This window comes from Eutrema salsugineum, unplaced genomic scaffold (genome assembly GCF_000478725.1).
Source record: "Eutrema salsugineum unplaced genomic scaffold, Eutsalg1_0 scaffold_10, whole genome shotgun sequence".
Lineage (NCBI taxonomy): Eukaryota > Viridiplantae > Streptophyta > Magnoliopsida > Brassicales > Brassicaceae > Eutrema > Eutrema salsugineum.
The window spans coordinates 2431937-2441192 of NW_006256908.1; the positions used below are offsets into that span (position 1 = coordinate 2431937).

General features: G+C 39.7%; 1 non-coding gene across 1 annotated transcript; it reads left to right on the forward strand.

Moving 5' to 3' along the window:
- Positions 1-8676: 8676 nt before the first annotated feature.
- Positions 8677-8782, forward strand: LOC112081727. The gene has a single exon (XR_002896649.1). It is a non-coding gene; the product is annotated as a small nucleolar RNA R71 (small nucleolar RNA).
- The last annotated feature ends 474 nt before the right edge of the window (positions 8783-9256 follow it).

Genomic DNA, 9256 nt, shown 5'->3' on the forward strand with positions numbered 1-9256 from the left:
GGTCCTCTTCTCTTTTTTTCCTTCACTACATCTTCTCTTTGTTGGTCCGCATCTTTTTCTTGAGTGTTACCATTGGTAACTCCATCTTGTTCCATATCGACAGCTTCTTCTTCATTTTCATTATGTTCCTGTCCAGGATTCAAACCATCTTCTGCTTCCTTCTCAGAAACTTCTAACTCAGGAGCTTGATGATTAGACTCTTGTTCCTCTGAAACTACTTTGTCATGAACTTCTTTCTTAGAAACTTCATCTTCGGACTCCTCATTATAATCATCTTCCCCATTGGAAGCTGACAAGCTAATAGGCGTAGGATTTTCTACCTCTTCACATGGCACTTTCTTTTTTCTACCACCATTGCTTTTCTTAGCAACCTTTTTTCCTCTCTTCACCTTCAGTGTTGTTGCAGGTGTGGCCTCCAAGCCTTGATTACGTCGACTACGACGGGAAGCAACTTGTGATCCTCCTCTTGTCTTTACCAGATCTGAAATGGATGAATACACAAAATGAAACTCAAACTCAATCCAAACTAAATAATCAAAAACTCCAACAAGATAAAAGATTCAAAACCCAAAAAATCAAAATCTTCTCCTTAATATATATACAACTCGAAATCAAACTAACTTTTCGACAGAACCCAACATGCAACCAAACAAGATAAAAATCGATGAACCCCCAAATCATAAGAGTGAATCGAGTGAGAACAAACCTTTTTTCATTCGATCGACAATGAAGCTTCGATTGGATCGGATGGATTCGATTCGATGGATTCGATTTGATGGATTCGACTCGCCAAAGGAATACAGAGAGAGAAAGGAAGACAGAGAGAGAGAGTTACGGATTTTCTGAGAAACAATGAAGAAATAATTTGGATATACGTTATTTGGGGTTGACGGAAAAAAAAAGACTTATATAATGTCGATTTATTTTAGACGTAACATAGCGTTTATTTTTTTATCAGCAGTTGTAAGGTGCCCGCCCTTACCAAATTTACGCGGCCAATAGTTTTTATTTTCCTGCGATACAAAGTATAGCGTTTTATAAAAATAAACGCTATCAAAAAATCCCGTCTCCGTATACAATAGCAGAACTGTCAAAAATGCTATCTTCCGATGCTATTAATACTCACATTTCTTGTAGTGAGAATTTGCTTACAATCATGTTGTGCATTCTACTACCTTGTTTTCACCTTTTCAACTTGTTTATGGCTTTAATCCTCTTACGCCTTTGGATCTAACCACATTGCCTTTGAGTGAACGATTAAGTATGGATGGGAAAAAGAAGGCAGAAATGGTGAAACAGATGCACGAAAAAGCTAAGCAAAACATTGAGAGAAAGACGGAGCAGTTCCAAAAACAAGCCAACAAAGGCCGCAGCAAAAAGGTGTACGAACCCGGTGATCAAGTTTGGATCTACCTCAGAAAACCCACCTAAACCTCAGAGAGGTTCCCTGACGAAAGAAAATCCAAGCTGTTTGATGTGAGTGCAGTGGGACACACAAGTTTTAGCCTAGACAAGCTGCAAGTGCACAGCAAACGCAGTAGTACTTAGGGATCGAATCCACAGAGATCTGTGTGTTGAGGACTCCTAAGTGATGCTAAAAACAATCGTAAACCTAATCTAACAAAAAAAAGGTTTTGGTTTGTCACTAAATCTAATTATGCAAAGAATTAAAAAGAGCTTAAAGTAAAAATCGGTTGAAAAACAGTAAGGAAAAAACGCTGGGTTCAAGGTTCATCTTTAGGGTTCATGTTCTAAAAAACAATGAATTTAGGCAAGGATTTTCTATGACTCTGAAACTAGGATAGACACATGTAAGATTAGCCAACTCTTGTCACCCTAATCATCTTATCACTTGTTCATGGCAATTAATCTCGCTCTCATGCCAGAACAAGATCATGCTTTGTAGATCGGAATCCATCTCTGCTTATGTATCCTCCATAGGTAGCTTTCGTCTCCTACGACAGGGACGTCCATAAGATCCAATTCAGGCAACCCAGATACAACACTCTCGTGGCTCGGATTAAACCTAGGATCGGATTCTAGGTGATCAATCCAGAAAAACCGCTTTAAGATTTGGATGAATGGGAGAATCATGTTAAAAATCAAAATACTTTTTCCTAAAAACCTAGATGTCATTCGAACATGGGGTCCCTTTAGACATGTACCCTTTCACCCAACTAGGTGACTACTCAGACATGGCTGAGGTAGACATCATCATTAGTTTAAAACTAAGAATAAGAAAAGTAAAAGAAACAAAGTTGCAGAAAATCTTCTCCTATTGAAGACAGAATGGCGATGGAGAGCTTCTACAAATGCATAAAAATAAAACCTGAAGCTACAAATGAAATCTCTCTCAAAGAGAAGAAAGAGGCTCCCTTACAAAAGACCTAAAAATGAGTATTTATAGTGTTTCTCCAAGTCTTGGGCGTCTAGGGCTTGTAAAATAGGTGCAAGAAGTGTCTTCGACCATAGTTGGGCTCCTGTGGTTCGGACATAGGTCCACCGGGGGTGAAACCTCCTGAGCCGTGGTGGAAAGAAGGCTGGCTGCGGGTGAAGGCACTTGTGCTTGACTGGGCTTGTGTTGATCGGCCTTCAGTGCATTGATGATATCTTGAGATCTAACTGTTGGATTGCTTTGATTCCAAGTGTATTGGAAATCTGGTTGTCTCCTCTATAATGTCTAAAAATTTGGGGATGTTCAGACGGTTAGAAGGTCTTCATTGGTTGCCAAACTTCTGACGGCCTGAATTTATCCAAAAATGTACTTTTGCTCCAAAATGCACTCCAAAGTCCCAAGTTTCCTGAAAAATCTTTTAAAACATCAAAACATGGAAAACACTTATAAAACCTTTGAAATTGAGTAAAAACACCTGCATAAGATATTGAAAGTGATCCATAAAAGTTGTCAAAATCAGGTGTTATCAACTCCCCCAGACTTCGACCTTTGTTTGTCCTTAAACAAAATCTCAGAGACCATGCTTCTAAACTAGAGTTAGTCATTATGCTCAAATCAAGGATAGTCTAGAAAATTCTCACCAAAGCACAAGCATAACTAGTCCGTTGATCCGTCATGTGAAAGTCTACACACTTAAACTTATCCTCCAGTCAACTAGCTCTTAACATTCATTTATAGGTTCCAGTGGTTCTCATCAAAAGGAGTTTAGCAAGGCAATCAAGGCTAGGTATTCAAATAGTTGTTTAGAAGGTGAGGCTTTTAGTGTTTAGGGTTACCTTTTCTGGAGAGACAAGACATTATGCAAAACAGCAAGAAATGATGGAGCTGTTGATATCCACAGTTTCCAGTCACATTCTTCTTGCTTTAAGATTCTCTATCTCCCTTCTTCAGGTTCTCCTCATAACTCCCCCAGACTTAGATTTTTGTCCAGGTTTTAAAAACAATGCTCACAATTGAATACTTGCAGCCTTTGTTTCAAAGAATTTCGGCTACTCTAGACTCTTTAGGCTTTTAGTTTCCTTTCCTTTCATTTCATTCTTTTTCTCTTTTTTTTTGATTTTTTTTTTGCAAGGGGAAACCGCCTTTGGATTGAGTCTTAGGAAGCACGAAATTTACCTTTAAATTCAAGCTTTTTTGAGGCACCATTGAGCTTTGATAGATTCTTGATGCTCCACTTTCCCAAATTCTTTCAGTCTTCTTCTTGAGTGACTGAAAACCTTGTTGCTCCTCTCTTTCTGGTGTTTTTGCACATATCTGTCGATATAAACTAAAGAGAGAATGCATGAGGTTTAAACATAAAGGTCTGGGTAAAGGATGTGGTACCAGCTAAAGATGAATTGGCCATCTAGGACAACAAAGAGTGGTGATAATGATGTAAAGATGTCCTAGATGTGTATCATGATGTCTGCTAAAACCAATGATGAGAAAATTAGATGTCAAGATTATGTTTGAGTGAAATGAGCTAGTCTATCCCGGCAGAAAAGATATCCATGAACAGAAATCCTCTGGTGGGAGTTTGTAGTGCAAGTACTCTAGCTACCGCCTAGTCTTGTACTAACCACAAAAGAAACTAGCATGTAAAGTCTAGAAGCACATGGGTCTTACTCATCATAGTTTTGTGTCAAACATTCCTGAAAAATACTCAAGGTCTTTTAATAAGCATAGAAAAATTTAAAAATTGCAGAAAAAGATAAGAAACAAAGAAAAATAGATTAGTACGGATAGACATCCTCCCCCAGACTTAAATCACACTGTCCCCAGTGTGAAAAAGTTGGTGAGAAGATGGTGAAATAAAAGCAAAAGAGTCTAAAATAAAAGAAAAGAAAAATGGTGATAGAACCGTGGGTATGATGTGGTGATGGATAGGCGCCTATGTCTCATGGCTGTCATCTGTCTCTGTAGATGAGGAATCATTATCAAACCGGCGGTTCTTCAATAGTCTCTTCATGCGCCTGTTGATCTTCTCTTGCTGGTCAAGCTTCTTCTTCAAAGCTGCAAAGTCTGCATCACTCCTAGTGGATGCTCTGATATGAGAAGAACTGGCTCTGGATGAAGATGATGCAGGCTGAAGTCTCCTGCTGTTTGCAGCTTCCTCTCTCCTGGCTTTTGCAGCCAGAAATTGCTTCATGGTCAGAGGTAAGAGTGGCAAAGATGGTAGGAAGTCGCTAGTCTATAGTTTCCATCCTGGGTCTGAACCATCTCGGAGACGGGGCATTGAATCTGATGGTAGAAGGACCCTGTACTCGGTGGAACTGGTGGAGAACTTGTAAGCAAATTCAATTGGGTCCATCTTGTCCCTGGTGATAGTACTGTCTCTAGAGAACTGAGAAAGATCAAACCAATCCTCTGTAAGAGGTGTCTCAGCTGAAAAATCAACTCCTACTGCTATCATAAACGAAGTGATGATGCTCCCATAAGCTGGTGAGTAGTCCTGACAATCAGATGTAAGCATCTCATGCTTAACCTTTACTAGGTTCCTTGCAATGATACAAGCAAAGCAAGGAAACCTGGGGTGATCTGCGAATGGTAGTTGTAGTGTCACCAACTCTGGTTTAAGGACATTCGCTTGGTTGGCTCACGAAAACAGAGTGTGTGCTAGTAGCTTATGCACATAGCGGACAGAAGGATGAGAAAGTAATGAAGCCTTGAACCTTCCTTTGTCATAAACTCCATAACCCATCAGCTTCCAAAGATCCTCATCTGGATCCTTCTCCAATGCAATCTCATCACAATAGGGCAACTTCAAAGCATCACATATCTCTAAGATGGTAAGAGAGTAAGGATGACCTCCGATAGAGAAGGAGAGTGTGCCATCTAGAGCTCTAGGAGTAGCTCTCTTCTAGTAGCTCAAAGTTGCTGATGCAAGGAACTCATTGGTGTGGTTCTCATAGGTCTGAAAGTTCTGCTCCATGAATGATCTCATTCCGAGCCTATCAAGATACCATATCACATCTTCTCTGATTCCAAGCATCTCAAGAGTTGAGTAGTCAATTCCTGGAGTTGGTTTGATCTTCAGCTTCTCAAGCTGCGCCAAGTAGTTGATGTCTGGGTCAATGGCTTTACCAACAAACTTCACTTTTGGCCTAGAGGAAGACTTGACTCTTCGAGGGAAAGATAGCTGAGTGGAGGTTCGCTCAATCTCTCCTGAAAAGATTCTTCTTTGCGCAGCACTGAAGGTGGATAGAGGTTCGTCTTCACTCAGTTGTGTCTCGTTCAATGCATCATATATCTCCTGCGAATGGGGCTTTTTCGCATGAGGGCTCGTCTTGGTTCGAATCAGTCAAACTTGAGAAAGATCCATGACCTGCAAAAACGAGATTCTCGAGACAAGGGATAAATCAAGCTGCTTTGGTATCGATTTTTTTATTAACAAGGTGTCTATAGAGGCGTCATAAACACATTATCCTGACAAACAAGCTGTAAATGTATCAAACATTAAAAAATCGGAGAATTTCTGGTCAAGTTCGATATACTGATGTTCAACACATGAGATTTCTAAATCAGGATGATGTTTTATGCTCACTCACATGTAATCTAATCTGATTTTTTATCAACAAGAACCAAACATCCAGATTTGCAAAGCTGAACCAAACAGATCTCCAAATTTCGATTTGCTCAAAGTCTCAAGTCTCAGATTTTCAAAAATTTCAAATCTCCATGGTCTAAGTGTTTAATCATGCAATTAAACTACCCAGTAGTCTAGTCTTAAGTCCAAAGATAGTTTCCAATCATCCTAAGGTGAATTTCTACTCATTCTAAGAAAGCCCTAAATCTGAGTTCTTAAGAAAAAGTGAGAAATTTGAGCTTATACCTTGATGAAAGTGTTATGTGATGATAGATTTGAAATCTCCTTGGAAAAAGAGTGAGATATGTTCAAAATTTGGAATGGATTTGTCAAGTTTGAAATCTGTTTTTTTCTCTAGATCTCCAAGCTTGTTGGAGAAGATGAAGAGATTATACCTTTTTGATCTTTTAAATCCTCTTTTTCTTTTAAAAAGGTGTTTTTCCTAAGAAAAATTTTATTTTTAAAAGTTTAGAAGACTTACTTGGCGTATTTAAGATGGAAATTATGCTTTGGGAACTTCCCGGTTAAATCCCGTAATAAAACGGGGAATTGAAGTTCTGGTTTACGGGAAACAGGGAAAACTTGCCTGGGAGCAAAACGGGGGTCGGCCGCGGGTGGAATGCGCGTGGCCGCGGCAGCGATGGTTTTGGCCGCGGGTGAGGAACCTGGACCGCGGCTGAGGAGGGCTTGGCCACGGCTGGATTGATCGCGGCCGCGGTGAACTGTGCTCCGGGAACTCCCGGTTTCTCCCGTTTTCCTGCTTTTCCATCCTATTTTTTTGTATTTTCTGATTTTTTTTTAATGTTTTTGGTTTTTCTGGGTTTTATGAAAGCCTGAAATACATAAAAAAAAAAGAAATCAAATAGAAGAGAAATAGAAAGAAAAGAAAATCATATCAAATGGGTTACCTCCCATTAAGCGCTTTTGTTTAAAGTCTTTTAGCTAGACTCTTGGCAGGATTAGGATTGAGAAGAGGAGACAGGATCCCTTGAATTAAGAGTCCTTGGGATCCTTCTTAGCCTGAACTTTGGATTTCCTTCATCTTGAATCAAAATCTCTTTCCTTTTCTTAAAGATTTTTGCATCCTTGAGGACATGTTTTGTCTTCTCAACAATTCCTTCAAGATTTTTCTTCTTTTCCTTGCTGATATCTGGTGGTACCACTATCTTGATATTCTCAAATTGCCTAGATGCAAGTGCTTTTAGTTCCTTCTTTTCCTCCAACACCTTCTCCTTGTCCTTGTCTTTTTGATTTGGAGTTGGATCTGGTGTGGTCTTATAGAACTTTTTCCTGTCACATTTAAGAAAACTAAACAGCAATTTGCATGGTCAATAACAGCACCTATAGTGGCTAAGAATGGGGGACCAAATAATAAAGGTCTGTCTTTGTCCTTGTCCATCTCCAAAACTTGAAAATCGGCTGGGATTGTTTTGTTTACAATGATCAGTGGCAAGTCCTGGATCATTCCTTCTGTTCTCTTTTGAGATGAATCACCAAAGATTATCCTTACTGAAGATGGGACAAATGTACCTATACCAAGTTTCTCAGCAACAGACTTTGACATGACATTCACATTAGCACCAGAATCACATAAACAATCTGAAAATTCAATTCCAAAGATTGAACAGGTGAATGAGAAACGCCCTGGATCCTTAGACTTTTTGAGTCTTTGGTCAGGCAAGTGTTTGGGTACCTTAACCGGAATGACTCAGCTTCTCTCATGCTCGGTTTCAGAGTCCTTTATGAGAGGTTCAGGTGTCAATCTTTCCTTAGAGTCTGCGACAGGTTCTTCCTCCAAAACTGTTGTCATAGCATTGCAGAACTTCTTTAGGTTATCTTCTACTCTTCCTGGTAAAACTCCTGGTTGTCTCTTCATTGAATCTGCAGTTTGACCTAGCTGATGTTCCAACTTCTTGACATGGGTCGCTAGAGATTCGAACTTCCCATTCAAGTCATTGTAAATACAATCGATCTTCACCCCCATTTCCCTGAATGACTTCTCACTGCCTTGAGTAGTCTACATCATAGTTTGTTCAAGCGATTTTACTTGGTTACTTAGCTGGGAAAAGGTTACTTCTAATGAGCTGGTATGTGCTTGTTGAGGATTGAATGCTGGTCTTTGTTGGAAGTTTCCTCCTCCATAGTTTCCACCTTGAAACTTGTTTTGAAAACTCCTTTGCTGCTGCGGATAGGGCTGATTTTCGGCTCCTTGATTTCTGTATGAGATATTGTTGAAGTTGGCACCAGAGTTCCTGAAGTTGTTGTTGAAAGCTGGACTATATCGATTATGATATGCCTGGGCTCCCACAAAATTGATTTCTTCCTCTTGGTACATGTCATCTTCTTCATATCTTCCATCTTCCTCATTTCTTACAGAAGTATCAAAAGCGTGTATATTCTTGTTTTGAGACTTAAGAAGTTGACTTACCATGCTTTTTAGCTCAGCAATCTCCCTTGTTCATGACTAGTAATAGTCTTCTTTGATCTGTCATACTCAGGGTTGTTGTTGCTGTTAGCTACAGCCAGATTTTCGATGAGTGCTCTCCCTTGTGGTATGGTTTTTGAACTGAAATCTCCATTGCTAGCAGTGTCAAGAGAAAATTGATACTTCTGCTGAAGTCCTCTATAGAAGGTGCTTAGCAGGTTTCCTCCAGAGAAACCATGATGAGGGCAATCTCTCTCATACTCCTTGAATCACTCTCAGGCTTCATAGAATGATTCTATTGGGCCTTGTTGGAAACTTTGTATCTTTTTTCTCAGCTGGTTTGATCTTGACTTGGTGTAGAAGTGGTTCAGGAAAGCTGACTTGCATTTTTTCCATGAAGTAATACAACCAGATGGCATAGATTTCAACCATCTGAAAGCTTTATCACTTAGAGAGAAAGGAAAAAGCTTACACTTCACATAGTCCATAGTTTCTGGAGTTGTTCTCACCATTCCAGAGATTTCTTCAAAAAGATCAATGTGATCTATTGGGTGCTCAGTAGAGATTCCATGGAACTGGTTCTGCTTCACCAAAGAGACTATATGATGTTTTATCTCATGATTTTCTCTTGGAACAGGAATTTTAATAGCTGATCGATTTTGAAAGTGTTGGTGAGGTGCATCAAAATCGGCAATGAGTCTATCCGAGGCTGTCTTCTCGCAGGATTGGCAAGCTGTATTGGTCGATTGGCTTCTCTAACAACGGGTGGAACAATGTTTTCATCATTCCTTATTCCTTCAGCATCGGCCTG